At 47.8% G+C, this 20210-nt stretch overlaps 1 long non-coding RNA gene across 5 annotated transcripts; it reads right to left on the bottom strand.

Annotated features, from left to right (window-relative positions):
• Positions 1-4870: 4870 nt before the first annotated feature.
• On the bottom strand, positions 4871-7979 carry LOC120692200. 5 transcript variants are annotated; one of them, XR_005682516.1, is made up of 5 exons: positions 6994-7979; positions 6393-6476; positions 5568-5974; positions 5220-5464; positions 4871-5109 (listed from the first exon to the last, which is right to left on the bottom strand). It is a non-coding gene; the product is annotated as an uncharacterized LOC120692200 (long non-coding RNA). The 5 variants fall into 5 exon arrangements; XR_005682514.1 differs by having other exon boundaries at positions 5568-5982; positions 6994-7977; XR_005682515.1 differs by having other exon boundaries at positions 5808-5982; positions 6994-7969.
• Positions 7980-20210: the final 12231 nt, after the last annotated feature.

The raw sequence follows: 20210 nt of genomic DNA, 5'->3' as shown, positions 1-20210 counted from the left end.
GACTTGCAGGCGGTGGTTTTGATGTAGGAATTTTTTTAATTTTTATATTATTTTTTTCGATTTGTCAAAAATATATGCCGAATTTTTTTTTAAATGTCATCCTGCCGCCAATTCAACCGGCGGAATGAAGGTACCGCCGGATCATCCGGCGGCAGGTGCCCTGTAGAAAACATACCGCCGGTTCATCCGGCGAAAAGTTACTGTAGGGATTTTCACTGGAGCTGTAGTGAAGTACCGCCGAATCAGCCGGATGTACTGTAGCACATTTTCAAAAATTTATAACAAATTCATATGGATTCGAATGGTGATAAAAATTTATACGAAAATTATAGACCTCGACGAGATCTACCACTTTGTAATTCAAACTTTTTTCATTTGGAATCATTCTGGTGTTTAAATAATCGACACAACATTTAGATCTAAAAAAATCAGATTTAAACAAGTCGTGCTGCTCATCGGGAGTGCACCGGGAATTTTTCATCTAAACAACGCTAGACTTATTGTAATTACAAAGTTGTTTAGATCTGATTCCCGGTGCACCCCGTTGAGCAGCACGACTTATTTAGATCTTATTCGGCGGACGTACCTCCGGTTGATTCGGCGGTAAGTTGCTACAGTGGCAGTGAAAACGCTACAGTAACTTTTCGCCGGATGAACCAGCGGTATGCTTTCTACAGTGCACCTGCCGCCGGTTCATCCGGCGGTACTTACCTTCCGCCGGATGAACTGGCGGCAGGATGATTTTTTTGCAAAAAAAAATTCGACATATATTTTTGATAAATCGGAAAAAAAAATATAAAAATTAAAAAAATTCTTGATGTAGCGAGCTCTCGCTTTAGTTGTTGGGCCGGCTCGCGCGGTTCGAAGGGTTTGGTGGGCTGCCCGTGAGTGGGCTGCAGTTGGGAGCCCATGGATGGCTAATGGTATTAGTAGTAATCAAAGAGAGAGAGAGAGTAAAGTTAGCTCACTCTTTGTTTTCCTCACGGCTGGCTAGGGTGACAGTACTGACACGGGATGCCAGATTGATGAGGGGATTCATGACGCATAACAAGGTTCACTCCCTGCTCGTATAGAGGCATAACAGATCAAATGACACACTACCACGACCAGATGACCCCGGTCCTATATAATGCATGATCTACCTACTCACACCATGGCGGTGGGTGAGCATAACACATATGCATCAACTACTTCACTCTGCTACTACCACGCACTTCAAATATAATGTTATTACAGGAAACGTACAGCCACGACGCCCACGCATGCAATCATCAACTACTTATTCCCTAGTCGTCGTCCCTAAACCATGCTGTTCACTATCACTTAATTGTATGGTCAGTGTATGCATCATTTTGTTGTTGGGTTCTCACTTGGCATGGACAAGCTATACACGTGACTCTATTTGCTTCAAGTTATCCGGTATCTTCTTCAACAAAGTGCAGATGTGCTTGTTTCCGTTTCTCTAAACGCGAAAAATTAATAAAGGACCTCACGCGACAGCTAGCAACACAAAATACTGCTGGTTACAGTTGATGGAAATATCGCCTTAATTACTGCAAATATTGTGGCACCTAGGCAGCAACTGAAACCTGAAAGCCATTTCCCAAAAATTACTGGGAAACTAATTAATAATTAACTAGATGAAGCCTTTCTCGGCAATCGGGGAGTAGACGTCCATAAAGAAACAATACAGTCATTATAGTCATCTGCACAACTCTTTGTGTCGCGCGTTTAGCGGATCAAAACCTTTCTGGCCACATCGCCCCCCTCCGGCCTCCCCCAGGGCCTCATCATCGTCCATCTGCGTCCATTGGACGACGCTAGTTGCATGACAAACACACTAAAAGCATGGATGACAGTTTTCTCCATGTCACCACGAACCTCACTTGCATGGAGAAAATGAGCTAGTTCTTCTTCAGATCGGAGTGATGATCTGTACAGCTTCACACACCATGACATTATTATTAAGCGTTGCTGATGCTTCTTAACTTCCCATGACATTATTATTTCCAACGCAAGTCCAAATTTTCTTCTTCAATTCACTCTACATACATACAATCCAAATGCATGGCCTGGCAAGATGGTGGATCGAACCTGCAATCAATTACGCTCAATCTTGTGGATGTGTGGAGGTTTAGTGCAAACCACTGTTTTTCCTTATTGGTGAACCAACTAGATTATCGGTATGGAGTGTCACCTATGTTGAACGGAATTCGGCGAGTATGATATGCTCCATCTCCACGCACGGAAGTGAGCGTCCCGGCAACGTCAGCATCAGGGCCATCCTGCCCATAGCGGGGTTGAGCACGTGGTCGAAGTGGAGGAGTAAAATCCACGTAAGGCCTAGTTTGGGATGCCGGGGATTAATCCCCAGGGCTTCGCTCCCCTAGGCCCCCCATCCCTGTGCCCGTCAGAACCCAGGGGTGCGCTCTCCCCGCAGGGTGCCCATCCCGGGCAGCATTTGGCGCCTCCCCTGGTCCTGCGGGATGATTACTCCCTGCTGCTGCTGCCGTTCTGCTGCTGCTGGCTGCTAGGCTGCTCGGCTGCTGCAGCTGCAGCCAAGAACAGCCCACTCCAGCCCTCCGAACACGGGGATGTACACACACATTGGCATGTAACTCAAAATCTACAATGTACAAAATATATTCAATTCATTCTCAACCGATCGCAATGCAAGCCAGAGTAGTTTTCCATCGATCAAATCCCAACATGTCCAATTCATCCATCCCACAACAGGATAAAATTCTTGAGAAATTCATGAAGACAGAAGCAGAGCACGCAGCAGAAACTGCACTTGCATGTCTCGTGGCAGGCTAACAGCAGAAGCAGAAGCACGCGGTGAACAGGCTGCCAAAGGAAGAAAGAAACAATACTAGGCATCATCAGGAGTAAAAATATGATCAGTAGGAATTAAAATTTAATTGTTCAAGCAGCACATATGCAATACACAATGAACTAAAGATCATGAAGCTTCACTAGATATAGCTAGTAGCAACCTTTTACCATCGACTAGATCTTAAATTTCAAAAAAAAAACTAGTCTACTACAACCTAGATAAATTGCTTCAGAAACCAAGTAGCCACTAGTCTACTACTTAGCGGCTGCTCATGTCATACCATACGTTCTTGCAGTTAAACACATGAAGCTTCACACATGAAGTTCAGTGTCATACCATACTAGGACTACTACTTTCTAACTCAGCTACCAGTAGTCCAAAAAAGGTCATGAATGCAACGCCAAGACATGAGTGAAAAGATATCAAATTTAAACAGTATGAGCCACTATCAGTAGCAAAATTGTACCACCCTTCCTGACAACTCCAGCAGGTACTGGCAACAGAAAGAGGCGCCTAGAATTAATGAGATCCTGGACTTGTATAATAGGGGATCGGGACAGTTGGTGAACAAAGGCAAATCAGCAGTGTTTTTCGGTGACAATTGTGATCAAGATGCAAAGCAAATGGTACATGCGAAGCACTGAGGCACTGGAAATCAACAAAATATGGCACATCAGAGTTTGCTTTACCTATTATAAGCGTCGATCTGGGAGGGATCAGGGAGAATGGAGAGGAGTGTGCGTATCAGATCGCCTGCTCCATTGAACCCACGCCAGGATCTCCTCTTGCTCCTGGCTGCGAATTTTCTTCAACAAGATGTACAAGAAAAGATGTGAGGAGAGGAGGAACCCTAGCTTGGGGGCAAGAAGATGCCAGGGAACGGGGAGAGGGGAATCACCTGATGCGAAGGAGGAGACTGCAGGGACACCGGCGGAGGAGAAGCTGTCATCGCAAGGTTGGAAGAGGAGATCAAGCGCCGGCGGCGGCGCCGACGGCGGCGGCACTTCCGCTTCGGCGCCTCGCGGAGTCGAGCGAGAGACGAGGCCACGAGGGACGGTCGGACGGGGGGACTTCTCCCCGATGTTCGTAGGCCGGGCCTGATTCCACGGGGATATCGGGCTCACCCGGGCCGGAAATCCCAATGTAGCAGGCTTCCAAAGTCACATGTCGGGCTCCGCGTGGAAGGATTCAGCGTGGGCTGCCGGCCCAGGGAAATGACGGGGATCCCGGCCGGGAAACGGGCTTCCAAACTAGGCCTAAAGGGGCGGGCAAAAGAGATCCGGCCATTGCAAGTCGTTGTAGCACAGTAGCAGGTGTGGAGACTGGCGAGGGAGCTCGGGAGGAGATCTGCGCACACAAGGCAGCGTTTGAAGCACGCTGCTTAGCTGCAAAAAGATATGGTCGCGTGACCTTTATGCCCCTCTTCCTCCTCCGCTTCCTCATCCCCGGCTTGCTCTCTTCTCCCTCTTTGTCTTCCTCCAACACCTCAACTCTCCTTAATTTCAATGGCGGTTTGAATTGGCAGCCAGTATGTGCGTGGTCGGGCTCAAGCAGCTCCATGTTCCCTTGGTAGATCCGATCCACACTTAGCCTCCTCTTTTTAGTAGTAGAGATAGAGATTATTGTTGCCGGTGCTTTTAGTCGGAGAGTACGAGGTGTTATTTGTCCACTCACCTACGTTGCCTGTTGTGGTACAACAAATATATGGGCCTGTCTTTTCTTCTCATCTCTCACAAATGATAAACTACTAGTGGATTGCGCACGCGTTGCGCGCGCTCATAATTTCTTTGAATTACCGGAGGTAATTATCATGGTAAGAGAAGTTGTTTTTATTCACAGGAGTCGTGCATTTATAGGAATGGTATTTATATTTTTTTCACATTTTACAGTGAAAAGAGAAACAGAAAGATTGGAGTTAAAGATGTAGGAAAATAGCACTCTAGGCGCGCACTCATATTTGCTTTGTATCTATTTTATTATTTAGAATTTCATGAAATAGAAAATCTAGTTAAATATATGTAAGCTCTGTAAGTGTTAATAAAGTTGCAATCTAAATACTGGAACTTGTAACATTATTACATTCATATTATTTATCGGGGAACATAAAAACATCAGGCCAAATTTATGGTTAATACAAGGAAATTTTATTATTTTACATTTTGCCTAGGAAGTAGTAACTATCAACTACATAGTTTAAGCTACTTTGAAATTTAGCATAACCTAATTTGTGGTGGTCCGAGAGGAGTGACCTTCCCAATATAGGCGTAGATGTCCTGCAGGGTTTTGAACTTAAAAACTATTAGTACTATAGTAACCACACAAGATTTAAAAAATATAAACTTTTCTATTTAATGACGTGACAGCTGCTGAGCCAGAATTGCACCTGCAAATTAGGTCCCTGCAACAAATAATTGCTTTCTTGCTCTACTGAGATTCAGTTATTGGATGTTCTTGCTGTGAATAACACTTTGTGATTTGAGACCAAAGATTTTCCGGAACAGGTGCAATGTTGTGCCAGGTTACTTGCATAATGTTGATAAAAAAATACTGCAATTGGCAGTAGAAGCTGTAATAGAAGAGAGTTTTGGACCCTGATAGAGTTAGGAATGTACCTTGAAATCAGGATCCCTGCAAGATTTGTCATTGGGAAAGCATGTGTTATCAGTAGCAAAATGGTTATTAGGAGTATATTATTTAAGTAATCAAATGCTAATGAGTAAATATAACATACCTAAAAATTAGGTGGAAAAATGATGAGTCAATGGAGCTAGTAGGATGCAGGTAGGAACTACACGCTGGTTTAGCAAAAATAAATACAGTTGCAAGTTGCAGTAAACAATCTAGCGGTATAGCCCTTAAGCATCAACATATATAATAATGATTCTTTTAACATGTATGGATACCTAAGTATTTCATCTGAATATGTGTTCAAGTTTAAAAAAGAACTTAAGAGCGCTGGTGCAGCCAATACCTTGAACTAAGCCAACTCCTCTAGCTCTTCAAAAAATTATGAACATACTTCCCACCAGTAGTAAAAATTATAAACATGACCATATATTGTCCAATGCTGGAACATACAGGAAGTCATTGTTGGTTCAGGCCACCATATGTTTTGATCATGAGACAACCATTCAAGGCCTGCAACTCTAAAGAACAGAGCATTAGTCAACTATGTTTTATATTTCCTTTTCACCATAACAATAAATAATTAATATAAAAAAGTATTGGTTCAGGGCATTATTCAACTTTGCTTCACATTTAATGCATCACCTTCAAAATTGTTTCCCCTCAAAGCAAGAAACGTCCATAAATTACAGTTGTTTAAATATACCGTGTAATCTGGTTTAACCCTTTTTATTTTCATTTGAAAGTAACCCCTCTCTGAATGAACAAAGAGGAGAGAAATTAGTAGATCTAGATTTCTAATTGAAATTAGTAGATTTAGATTACCAACTGACCTATGGAAGAAAAAAAAAGAGGCGCAACACATCTGATACGATTAAAACAGAATGAGAAGTAGAGAGGGAAAAGGATTGTCTCTACAGATGTGTAATACCTAGAAGAGCTCGTGTTGAAACTTGAGTGGTGTTGAGGTTGCAACGGATCCGTTTGATCTAGAGATTAGCGTTCTTCACTGGAACTGGAGGAAGAAAGAGAAGTGCAGAGGGAGAGCAATTAGCAGATAGGAAATAGGAAATAGCAATGGCGCTGCTTCTTCACCCCGAAGCACCCAACCCACATACTCTGGAGAAAATCACAAGCTCCAAAGCCACAATAAAGTCAATTGCATACATCAAAGAAAACTAGGGCAAAATCACATAGAGCTACATACATGGCGCACAAAGCTACATCAAATTTATCACTGGGTACTTCAATTTCCAATTACAGCTGGGCTTTCACGGGCACCCTGTCTGAGAAGACACTTTAGGCCCCGAGCCCCCGACTGAAACCTAAGAGCATAAACAAACCCAATGGCATTGGCAAGCAACGAACTCCTGCAAAGTCACCTAAACCGGGTCTTATTCAAGCTAATAACTGCGATTCTGCAAAACACTCTCAAATTCGCCCCCAAAAGGACATTTTTCACGAAAGCAGCAATAGATTTGGCGCTGGGGAACTGATGAACAGGAAGGGTAGCGCCGGACGGGGAGAATTACCGGGACCACGAAGATCATGCAGATGATGAATCGCTGGTAGATTGGCTGGTGGAGGAGGCGGCGGTAGATGTGCACGAGCGCGAGCACGGTGGCCGCCATGGCGCACACCAGCGCCGCGGCCGTGTGCGCCGCCGACGCCCACTCAACCGGGGCCCCGAGGCGCAGCTGCTACCAGCCCTCCCTCCTTCTCCAGGTCCCACCCCGGCGGCGCGGGCGCGGCAGCTAGGCGAGGAGGGGCGGGGCCATTACATCGCCTCCGCCTACTCGGAGCGCGAGGCCGCGGTGGCTGGCGACGACCTCAGAGCGGTGCGCGACCTCCGGCCGCGATCGAGCAGACCTCCCTCCCGGACCAGTCCTCCCTCGAGCAGTACCGGGACAAGAGGCTCCTGAGGAGCTGCAGCACTGAGTTGGCCGCAGGCGAGAAGCAATGGCGTTGGTCTGGCCGTGGGCAGGGAGCGACGGCCGCCGCCTAGCCGGTCGTGGGCGAGGAGCCGGGGCGCATGGCAGGCCGCGGTGGGCGAGGAGCGGCGATTGAAGCCGGGGCGGGCGCACGCGCCGCCTGGCCGTACTGGCCGCGGGCGGAGAGCGACGGCCGTCGCCGTCGCCTGGCCGGCTGCCTGCGAGGAGCCGGAGTGTAGGGTAGGCCACGAGCAGGCAGCGGCGCCGCTAGAACGGCCGCGGGCGAGGAGCGAAGGCAGCCGCTGGACGGTCGCGACGCGAGAGAGGAGCCGAGGCGCAGGGTAGGCTGCCGCGAGCAAGCAGCGGCGGCGCTGGACCGGCCGCACGTTCACCTGGCCGAACCAGTCGTGGTCGGGGAGCAGCGAATCCGGGCGGCCTCACGCGCCACCGGCCATACCGGCTGTGAGCGAGGAGCAGCGCCACCGAGGACAGATGGTGGGTCGGCGAGGACGGCGCCAGAGCGGCGGCGGAAATGGGACGCACTCCTCGCCTACGCGCCAGAGCGGAGGTATAGAAGGCGGAGGAGAGGAGGAACAGTGAGAAATTTCGTGGAAGGAACAGGGACTGCTGACTTTGCCTACCTCTACACGCGAGTACAGTATGGGTGTGTTTGGTTGGCTGCGTGGGCGCCGACCAGGCTCTCCCGATGCAAGCTCCAGCTGATTGGTTGGCTGCTCCAGCGATGGGGCCTGTCTCGCGGGCTGCAAAGAGGTACCTGGAGCTAGGCTCCGGTGATACGCAGAAATCACTCGTTTCTCCAGAGCCTGGCTCTGGTGATGCGAGCACGCATGCTCGGGGTGCGTGCACAGACAGTAAAAGTGGAAGCCTGTGTGTGCAAATCTGCAACCAAACAACATCTCGCTGTGGCCTGGCTGCACTGGCCCAACCAACCAAACACTGACTTGTTGCATGTGCTGGGCTTGGCTCCCACCGGCCTGGCTCTCTGGTGCGATCCTGGCTCATAAGGGAAGAGAACCAATCAGGCCCTATGTGAACTTTGAGACTTCTGATGGCAATGGGATGAGCTGGGCCCTTTGCACGCGAGTACAGTATGTGAACCTTGGAATTTTTTATGGCAGTGGGATGAGCTATTGCACTAGGGCGCTGTTTAGTTCCCACCCCGTAAACGCAAAAAAAATCGTAAACGCAAAAAAGTGCAAAGGAATTTTGCTAATTTGAAGTACTAAATGAAGTCTATTTACAAAACTTTTTGTATGGTTGGGCTGTAAATCGCGAGACGAATCTAATGAGGCTACTTAATCCATGATTTGCAACAGTGATGCTACAGTAACCATCCGCTAATTATTGATTAATCATGGATTAATTAGCATAATTAGATTCGTCTCGCGATTTACAACCCATCTGTGCAAAAAGTTTTATAAATAGACTTCATTTAGTATTTCAAATTGGCAAGATTTCCAAGCAAATTTTTTTTGCAAAAACATGTAAAACGAACTAAACATGGCCTAGGTACAGAATGTGAACCGAAGACTTTATACGTTGGAGCCAATTGAATCGGATAGGAACCGTAGATAAAGAATCGAAGGGGCTACATATTTCAGGACGACGTGGACGCCCCCAGAGCTCACGGAGCCGGGGGGAATGATACATAGAATGGGCCCAATCTAACCAGTGGGCTTCAACATGTCGTTTTTACCAGCACAAAATTTTTTCCATCACCTGATCTGTCCGAGTCTTTCTCTACTGCCAAAAATGAACCCACACACAGACCATACTACAGTATATGCACATCACATACAGGCGCGGCGTTAGCACGCCAATATCCCTAGTTGTATATATAGGGGAACACATCGTAATCAGCCACTCAGGTACCTATCACGTAAACATTGCGAGTGACCACTACCTCTGGACTAGCTATTCTCCAAGTATATATCACAGCAGGCTTCCCAACCTGGCAACAAAGAACACCAAGCGCCGCCGTTCCAGAGTACAGCAGATCCTGATACCGTGATACGCTGCGTACAGTGTTTCTAGCTGCAAATTACTGACCACCGAGTGTTTCTACCCAAACGGCCAAACCTAAAAAGCATCCCAAAAAAAAGAAGGAAAATGGTGATCCAGTTTTCACGTGTGCTCTAAGCCACCTCAGTGCCGCCGTTCTTCAGCTCCATTGCCTCCCTACAAGGTTAAAGCCAATTAGTAGAAACTAAAAAACGGCATAGAGTTGGTGGATTCAAATATACAGCACGTTGTTAATTAGTTGTAGCAGTCCTACAGTTGCTACAATTTAAATGAACGAACATTCCAGTAATACAAGCTATCCAAGAAAGAACATAAATTAAACAAGTTTCCTAGAAGAAATCTAGACGGAGAGCTTGGCAGCTATGCAAATGTGCAAGAACGCTAGCATCTGGCATTTTTGGGGGTGACATAAAAAGAAAAGGGCAAACAAAAGCTACTCTTGGTTTGTTATTTCAGTCCTGACACTTCAATATTACCAAAGCTGCAAGGTGAGAAATTTCAGTCCTGACACTTCAATATTTCAGCCCTGACACTTCAATATTACCAAAACTGTAATACAACTTCTGCTTAATGGTAATATACCTATGTCGCAAGGCAGTACCACCAGAACTACCACAAGTTAAGCAGCTCACAGTAATGGTGTGACAAAGAAGATAGAAAATTCACCAAATCTGGAGTGTTGTGATTCTCGGAACCATCCATCAAGCATTTAATATCCTCAGTAAGAGAATTTGGCGAAGGATCACTAAGGTCATTAAATCCAGTTCCATCCTACAAGTATATGTACAGAAGACAAAATAATGAGACGCTTCCTTCATATATAAATTGATAGTTCATAAATATATAATACAAGAGTCAAAGTAGAGAATCAATAGTTTTAAAACAAAACTTGCAACAACTTATTGCATTGTCAATAGTATGTTATATGCAAACTATCCTAGTCATAGCATTGGGACTGCCCTAAACTGGCAAAACATAAATGTTTTAGAATTGATTATGTATTAGATATCTCACTAACTGAACATTTACAAAGCAATATTGGCTGATGATATACCTCTGTGTAGAATTCTTCATCCAGAATGTCTAAATCATTAATAAGACTTAGAGGATATGAGAGAGAGGTCACATTTGATTCAGTCAATGACTCAATCTGGAATAATGGAGTTAGCTCTTGTCTGTCATTATCAATGCCACCATCTGATACATGATTGTTGAAAGAAGGCAAAATAACCTTCTAGAATGTTCTACACTATGCAATAGTAAGATATTTACCATAGAGTAGTCTAGATTTTATAATAAAATAAATTAGATAATATTGTAATATCTAGAAAATTTCTATAATGGGGGACACTTGTCACAACCTCATGGTTCTCCCTTGTCCTATAAATAGAGTCCCTCTCTCTTTCCATGCCATCCAACCAAGAGCATGATAGATGAGAAGGGTGAGTGCTAGGATAGTCACAAAGAGAGGGTGTGTTGTGTACTCATGTGTAATACTATTGTGTTGTAATAAATCAAGTGATTTGTAAGTGTTAGTCTCCCAATTTCTTAGTATTGTAGGTTGTCTCTGCCACCTGGGATCACAAAGGGTCTTGGCTATTATACACTAAGTAACTAGAAATTGAAAAGGCTAACCGACTCTAGAGTGAGTTGGTGTGTCTTAGGTGTAGATCCTCAGCATAGTTGGTATTAGGGCCACCTCGGTTCCCAACAATAATTTATACAAGAGTGAGTGAGGAATATAGATGTAAGACAAATAGAAAGAAATCCAATTGGTGATTTGCTATTAAGATGTGCTAGTAAGATATACCATATCGGTAAATTCGCACCGAATAAGCAGCTGATATTTCATTTATTTCCACGTCACCATCATTCTGTGTTTCTTCCGAAGCTGCTGCAACGTGAGAAATTTCAGCAGTAAAGCTATTTAGCATACATTTATAATAGAAGGAACAAAACACTAAATTCTGAAATAGAGCAATCCATAGTACCACTTTCTGGGCATAGATGAAGGCGCAAGCACTCCAAAAAGTCTTTCAATTTCTTGAGTAGGAAGCTAAACACAATGATGACATTACGGACTAATGGTTTTGCAAAGGCAATGACAAATGCTAGTAAAATTGATCCAAAAACCACTTCTATCACGTCAGGAAGTCCTGCCGAGATGTTGAGGCCTCTTGACGTTGGTAGAGGGACAGGGAGCCTTTGGCCACTCGAGGGCTTAACAACAGGCTCACCCCTGCAAATAATCGAACGCAATATGTCACACCACAACACACAATCGCCCGCACACCGCGCCGGCGAACCACGAATCCGCTCTCACAAATAGTAGAACGCGAGTACCCACGCGCCCGCGCAACAAAAGCATACTGGCGAAGCCGTGCGCCTGCACACGAACATCATACCGACGAAGCCGCGAGCCCGCGCACGAACACACGCATGCGCGCTCACACCAGTGAACCCACCCATGCGCACCCACACCGGCTAACTACACGTGCTCACGAACATCGCACCGCACGCACGTGCAACCCCTAGTCGTTGTGTTCGCCCACTACTGCGAATTGGCGCGTGCGCGCGGCGCACCCGCAGGTGGCGCGCGTTGCGCCTGCATGTAAGGATCACCGGGGTGTCCGACTCTAGAGGGGGAGGGGGTGAATAGGATCGCTAATTCGCTTTCTAACCTAGGGCTCAAACTACTTGCATAAGATAAACCTAACACGTCCTACACATGCTAGTTATTACCAAGGTTTATCTATGCTACTCCTACTTACCCCAAAAAACTTGCATCCTATAGCCAATCCTAATCAAACTAACTAGGAAAGTAAAGGCACGCAAGATAGAGTAAATGCGGAAACGTAATACGGTAAGTAAAGTGGTAAGGGCAAGAGGGATGCAAACTCTCGAGTAGACACGGTCATGTAATGTGGTTCGGCTCAACCGCCTACATCCACGGGACACCAAGGCTCATCCGATCACCGTCTTGCACTAGACCACCAAGGCGCACCGGCAAGCAAAGGCAAGTGCCCACAAGACACCGAGTCTCGTGCACCTCCACCGTCTCTCTCGGTCACCCGGCCGAAATCCACTACGGAGCTTCTCCACCAAGGAGGGGGTCTCCTCTTCCCCCGTACAAAGTGTCGGCACCGCTCCACACCAAGTCGGAGGGTTGTCGACGGGAATGCTTTGCTTGCCTCGGCAAGACTTCTCAAGAACTAAGCCTATACAAGTGCACAAAGCACTCTCTCAAAGCTTCTCATAAGCTAGATATGACACTAAGCACTTCTAGGATGGTTGGTGATGGATCTTTGCTTGGACAGCACTTTCTTCCACTCTTGAGGCTTCCAACCATGTGTGACAACCGGCCATGGGGGTATATATAGGCAGCACAAGCAAATATAGCCGTTGGAGAAAAACTGTCTGGAAAGTACCTAACGCCGGTTAATCCGACGTTCCCCCAAAAGTCATCGTCGGTTCAACCGGTGAATATAATCTGCCCGACTGAAATACTAGCCGTTACTTGTACGGGCAATTAACCGATGTAGCATCGGTTCAACCGGTGAACGTATTTTCCCAGCAACTAGCCGTTACTGTTCCAACGGCTACTTGATCAATTGCACCGACGCTCTTGAATCAATCGTCGGTTTATCCGGTGTATGTACTCAGAAACCCCCCAAAAACGGAGTCTCTGGACAACTGCACCGACGCTTGTCTTCAGGCATCGTCAGTTCAACCGACGTTAAACCCTAGCCTCAGCTTCTGGGTCCATTGCACCGACGCCATCATTTTCCCCATCATTGGTTCATCCGGTGCACTCTGCTGACTGAGTCTTCTCTGAACTCATTGCACCGGTGTATGTAATTTGCCTCACGTCGGTTTAACCGGTGAGTGCAAATTACCTCTGTCTTGGTCCTTTCGACCTGATTTCTTCGGGGTTTTGTATCTTTTCATCCCTTGGACCTATAAGCCTAATAATGATCATCTTAACACATATATTAGTCCAAGTGTTGTGTGTGTCATCAATTGCCAAAACATTATATCGAAATATGGCATGAGAGGCCATTTTCGCTACAATCTCCCCCTTTTTGGTGATTGATGACAACACAACAAAAGCAAGCAAGATGAATTGCAAGAATATGAAATTGATACCAATTTGAAAAGTTAGAAACTACTTAGCTTGCTCGGATGACATTTCAATGCTCATTTTAAAAGCTACCGGCATTTGATTAGTCCATAGGACGAAATACTTCCGGCTTGATAGCAATTTTGAAACAATGGCTTGTGGCCAATGTAAGACAATTGTGTGATTTGAACCATATGAGCAATGAAAATTTTTTGTACATTAGTCCATGGGATCATCAAATTGCACTTCTCCCCCATATTGACTAAATACCTCCCCCTATCACTATGCATCCTTTTGCATTGCATTTTCCATTCCTCCCCCTTGCTAATGGCATCATTTACTCTAGACTATTTGCTTGCTTTTAGGGTACATTTCTCCCCCTTTGTCATCAAACACCTAAAAGCTTCATAACCACTAGCAACAAGGAGCATTTGTAGCAAAAGAAATTTACTAGTGATAGAGTGTTACACCAACTAGATTTAGCATATCTCTCTTTGTTTGAACAAGTTCCCCCTTTTTCAAAGCTTGTGGCACCTCCTATCTTGACACCAATTGTAATGCCAATTGTGACTTGTAGGGGTAGTGTTCAAAAGAAATTTGAACTCATGGAGATAGCTCTAGGTGACGTGCTGGATTCAATTTTATTCCCCAACCTCAAGCCCCACCGCCTCCAGTGAGCCTGACTTTTCAGAAAATTGGAGAGCTCGGACTTTTCAGAAAAAAGAGCGCTCAATTTTTTTTCCATTTTTCAACATTGGCCAAAGAGGCAAACACCGAAAAAAACACCCAAGGATAATTGGCATAATAGCCAAATACGTCCTTGAAACTTTGCTCCAAGGATAATTTTGATCCCTAAACTATTAAATAGGTCACTTAAGTTCCTCAAATTTCTTTTTTAGATTAAAATGGACCTTAAGTTTACTTCGCATACCATTTGCTCTTCCCATGTCAGCAGGGCATCATTTAAATAAAGAGTAAAGTCCATCACCGGTCCCTAAACTTGTGTCAGTGTGTCATCCCGGTCCATAAACTCACAAATCGACCATTCAGGTCCTCAAACTTGTCCTTCTGTGTCATCTAGGTCCATAAACTTGTTCCATTGTGTCATCCCGGTCCCTAAACTAGAAAATCAAACGTTTACGTTCTCAAATTTGTTCAATCATGTCATTCCGGTCCCTAAACTTGATTTTGAATCTCATATGGGTCAAAACAAGACGATCTAAAATCTATATATCAAAAAGTAATTCATAATTTTTTCATATGAACTTAAATAAAGATAAACTTTATATCAAGATGGTAGCCCTCGACGTAATCTACAATTTTGTAGTTGAAATATTTTTGAATTAAAACTGTTTAGGATCTCAAAATATTGTTGTAAGTTTATAGATTTTGAAATTTAAAAGTTAAAATTAAATTTTGACTCTAAACAATTTTAATTCAAAAACTTTTCAACTGCAAAGTTGTAGATCGCGTCGAGAGATACAATTTTGATACAAAATTTGTCTTCATTCGAGTTCATATGAAAAAGTTATAAATTATTTTTGATATAGAGGTTTTAAATCGTCCTGTTTGGACTTATATGAGACTCAAAACCAAATTTAGGGACTGAGATGATACGACTGGACAAATTTGAGGATCTAAATATATGGTTTATAAGTTTAAGGACCGAAACGACACAGCCAAACAAATTTGAGGACATAAACGATCGATTTACGAGTTCAGGGACCGGGGTGATATAGTCGAACAAGTTTAGAGACCGGTGACGCACTTTACTCTTAAATAAATCAGCATGATAAAGTAGTAGATGTTTCCCTTTTGATTCACCATCCCTATTATAATGGTTGTGTACGAGTAGTATTATTCATTATTAGACATAAGATTTTATATTGACTCATTAACATAGGTTTATTGTAAATGATGGCCCATGCGATAGTGATTTGGACACAGGAGAGAAGAATTGGATATGAAGGGTGAGATTTTGACTAGTGTGTTGGAGTGTAGCCAAATATAGGAATCTTAACCAAATGGATTGCTAAACAGAAATGTAGAGATTGAGATTTGGCTAGACTTTTGGTGATGCTTCTATAAAATCCATTTTTTATCAAATTTATTTTTTTACAGATTCTGTTGGAGTACTCTAGTATATTTTTTATCAAATCTATTTTTAGAGAGTTGCTAAATCATTAAATTTGTTAATATTTTTATCTAATCATCTCCTGGAGATGCTTGAGGGAGGTATGCATCTTTAAATATTAGGACATAACTGAGAAGAAAAAGTAAATTACCGGGTCTTCCAGGTAAACTCTCATATAGGCAAAAGGCTGTGGATGGGTTAAACTCCTGAAACTACGAGGGCTAAAAGAGCATAAATCATTGTAACGGAGGACGAATGTTTTGTTTCCAAGAAAGACAGGGTCTACTGTCAAAAAAAAGAAGAAGGAAAGACAGGGTCTAAAGCTACGTTTTCCACTGACTTTCGCTTTCTGCAAAGGAAAGGCGTCGTGGCCTTGTTGACTTCATTGACCGCTAATTGACTTCAGTCGTTGTTGGTTGTGCATTGGAGCCGTTGGTTTTGCATCAGGCGGTTGGAAATGGATAGGCCGGACTGCCGGAGGGGGGTCGTCGGCTACAGCCGGAGGTGGGTGGTGGTGGCTCCAAAAGTGGACGCGCATCGCTGAATCGCTGCCTCGCTGGGTTCTCATTTCTCACCAGGAGCACGCTGCAGGCAGCACGCACGCTAGGGTTCCTCTACCTCTCTGCATTTAGATCTTGTTTATGATGGTACAAAGGGTAACGGTGGATGGGGCTGTATTGTCCGAGATGATGAGGGTGACGCTGTCGTACCAGGGCGTGGAGTCTCTGATGAGCGCTCTCCATGGCGAGTTGATCGCCGTCATCCAGGGTGCACAAGCTGTGGCGGATGAGGGTGTCCGACATATCACCGTTGAGACGGATGCTGTTGAAGTTGTGCAGGCGGTATACTCGCAGGCATTTGATCTCAGCCCTGTGACTGTTAGCCCGGCAGCTCGGCGATGAGCTCCGGCGAACACTGGATCACGCCGGGGATCACGAGGACACACGCGAGAACTGGAGAATGAACACGGTGGTTTTTTTTGTGCCGCGAATGCTTGCAGCGTTTTCTGTTGTATTGATGCAAATAAGTAGAGAAACAAACTACCTATAACTTGACTGTGACCGCGCCCTGATCGGAAGCAAAACGTGCCATCCCACGTTGCCCGTGATCCGGTCTTGGCGGTGACCACGCCACAACGCACGTCCCTCGTCGCAGCGCGGACGTGCGCATGACCCGGGCAGAACTCGACATGATGAGTCCGCCATCTAACTGAATAACAAAAAGAAAATATCTACAGCTAGCTTATCTAACATTATTCCCCCCTAAGCTAGATGTTCCTTGATGTCGACGATGCCGATCTTCAGGCGAAGCTGCTGGAAGCGAACTCGCCCAAGTGGTTTTGTCGTTATGTCCGCCAGCTGATCGTCGGTGTTGACATGCCGGACGGCGACCTTCCCGTTCTCAACGCTCTCCCTGATGAAGTGGAAACGCGTCTCGATGTGTTTGCTCCGGCCATGGAAGACCGGGTTCTTGCAGAGCTGGATCGCCGACTGGTTGTCGATGAGGAGCTCGGCGACCGTCGCCGCCTTGCTGTAGAGGCTCCCGAGCAGCTGTCCGAGCCAAATTAGCTGGCAAGCTGCCGAGGTTGCCGCGATGTACTCCGCCTCGCAAGAGGATAGAGCCACCACGGGTTGCTTGATGGAGTGCCACGCGACGGGAGATTGCCCGAGGAAGAATGTGCCTCCTGATGTGCTCTTGCGGTCATCCTGATCCCCGGCCAGATCAGCGTCACTGTACCCGGACAGCCTGATGTTGCCGTCGCCCTTCCGGTAGTAGCACCCAAAGTGCAGCGTGCCGGCGATGTAGCGGAGAACATGCTTGACGGCGCCCATGTGCTCCGTGGTCGGGTTCTCCATGAATCGACTGATGTAGCCGACGGCGAACGAGATGTCCGGGCGTGTATGGATGAGGTACCGCAGGCTGCCGACGAGGCTGCGGTAGAGAGTGGAGTCCACGGCCGGCGCTGTGCTTTTCTTGCTCAACTTGAGGCGTGTCTCCATTGGCGCTTGCACTGGATTGCAGTTGCTCATGCCAGCCCTCTCGAGCAGCTTTGCAGCATAAGCCGCCTGTCCAAGTGTGATCATCCCCGGCCTCTGCTGAACCTCGATGCCGAGGTAATAGCTCAGCAGGCCGAGATCACTCATCTTGAAGGTGTTCTTCATCTCCTCCTTGAACTGTGTCAGCTCGTTGGAGTCGGCGCCGGTGAGGATGAGATCGTCCACGTACACGCCAAGGAGAAGGCGACGCTGTCCCTCGCCGCGGACGTACACGCCATGTTCCTCGGAGCACCGGGTGAACCCGAGTGCCACGAGTGTGCTGTCGAGCTTGGAGTTCCATGCACGCGGGGCTTGACGGAGGCCGTACAATGCCTTGTGGAGGCGCAAGACCTGGTGTTCACACCCGGGGATGGAGAAGCCGGGGGGTTGGGCGACGTACACTTCCTCTGCAAGATCGCCATTCAAGAACGCCGATTTGACGTCGAGGTGATGAACCTCCCAGCCTTCATGCGCCGCCACGGCAAGCAGCGCGCGCACCGAGTCCAGCCGCGCCACCGGCGCGAACACTTCGTCAAAGTCCACGCCGGCGCGCTGGACATAGCCCTTTGCCACCAAGCGCGCCTTGTGCCGCACAACGGCACCAGAGGCGTCCTTCTTAAGCTTGAAAACCCACTTGAGGCCGATGGGACGGTGGCCGGCCGGCAGGTCGACCGCCTGCCAGGTCCCGTTGTCGATGATGGAGGACAGCTCCTCCTGCATTGCTACGCGCCAGGCTGGGTCCGCGTTCGCCTGCTCGAACGTCGTTGGCTCCTCGGTCGCCGCTAGGTGAAGCTCGCTTGGATCGAGTTCCCTAGGCTCCGAGGTGTTGATGCAGTCGGTCACCCGCCGGTACCGACGTGGTGCGCCCTCGTCGTCCAGATCGATCTCAGATGGGATGTGGATTGGCGGAGAGACGAAGACCACCGGCTGGGCCGGCGCCCCTGGTGTGCTCGCAGCAGGTGTGGCCGGCTCCTTCGCAGCTGACGTTGGTGCAGGAGAGGGCGTGGGAGAGGGAGTCGTTGCCGGTTCACCAGCAACTGACACCGCGGTCACCGGGTACTCCACGGTGAACGTGTCGTCGGCTGCGGGCTCGGCAGTGGAGCTCCAGTTCCACCCTTTGGACTCGTCGAACACCACGTCACGTGTGATGTGCAGCCGGCCGCTCAAAGGATCATACACACGATATGCCTTTGAGCCCGGCTCGTAGCCCACGAACACCATCTTGATGCTCCTGTCATCGAGCTTCTTGGCATGGGGTCGAGTTACCTTCACGTGGGCGAGGCAGCCGAACGTGCGCAGGAAATGGACGGCGGGCTTCGAACCGTGCCATGCTTCATACGGCGTCTCGCCACGGAGCGCCTTCGTCGGGCACCGGTTCAGAATGAAGACGGCGGTGTTCACCGCCTCTCCCCAGAAAGCAGCCGGCATGCCCCTCGCCTTGAGGAGACACCGCGCCATGGCAACCACAGTCTGATTCCTTCTCTCCACAACGCCATTTTGTTGAGGAGAATATGGTGCTGTGAGTTGGCGATGCACTCCCTTGTCGGCGCAGTACTCACCGAACATGATGGAGGTGAACTCGCCGCCACGGTCCGTCCGCAGAGCGCGGAGCTTGCGGCCGGTCTCCACCTCCACACCGGCCTGGAACCTCTTGATCGCGTCGGCCGCCTCATCCTTGCTGCTCAACAAGATAAGCCACATGTACCTGCTAGCATCATCCATGAGCACAAGGAAGTAGTTTCGGCCGCCATGCGTCGCCGGGGAGACGGGGCCGCAGAGATCGCCATGAACGAGATCGAGTCGCCCGGAAGCCCGATGCTTGGACTGCTGAGGGAATGGCGCCCGCCGCTGTTTCCCGGCCAGGCATGCGTCGCACAGCTGATGGACATGATCCAGCTGTGGCAACCCGCGCACCAAGTCGCCGCTGCTTAGCCGGCGAAGGGTGTCGAAGCCGAGGTGGCCGAGACGTTCGTGCCAGCGCCACGCGTCGTTGTCAGAACGCGCCAGGAGCGACACCGGCTGCGCCACTGTGAGCGAGATCTTGTAGAGACGGTTGGTGCTCCTGCGTACCTTGGCTAGGAGCTTCTTGTCTTGATCACGCACCCTCAGGACTCCATGTTCGATCACGACCTGGCACCCGGACTCATCGAGTTGGCCCAGACTGATGATGTTGGAGCGAAGGCGAGGGATGTAGTAGACATCCTCCAGGACCTGATGACCACCTTGCCGCGCGGCGAAGATGATCGTGCCGGGTCCGACGATGTCGACGACCGAGCCATCACCAAACTTGACGGTGCCGGTGATGGAGTTGTCCAGCTTGGAGAAGGCGGCGCGGTTGCCCGTCATGTGGTTCGACGCCCCGGTGTCGAGGTACCAAGTGTCGGTTGCGGGTGCGCCGGCGTTGGCAGCCGCCTCCCCCAGCTGCACCACGGCGCGCTCCTCGTTGAGGAAAACTTGCCCCCCGATGTGGACTGGCGCGACGCGG

The sequence above is a fragment of the Panicum virgatum genome, chromosome 9N (genome assembly GCF_016808335.1).
Source record: "Panicum virgatum strain AP13 chromosome 9N, P.virgatum_v5, whole genome shotgun sequence".
Classification (NCBI taxonomy): Eukaryota; Viridiplantae; Streptophyta; class Magnoliopsida; order Poales; family Poaceae; genus Panicum; species Panicum virgatum.
The sequence above is the reverse complement of the archived record's forward strand: the minus strand, read 5'-3'. Positions and strand labels throughout refer to the sequence as shown.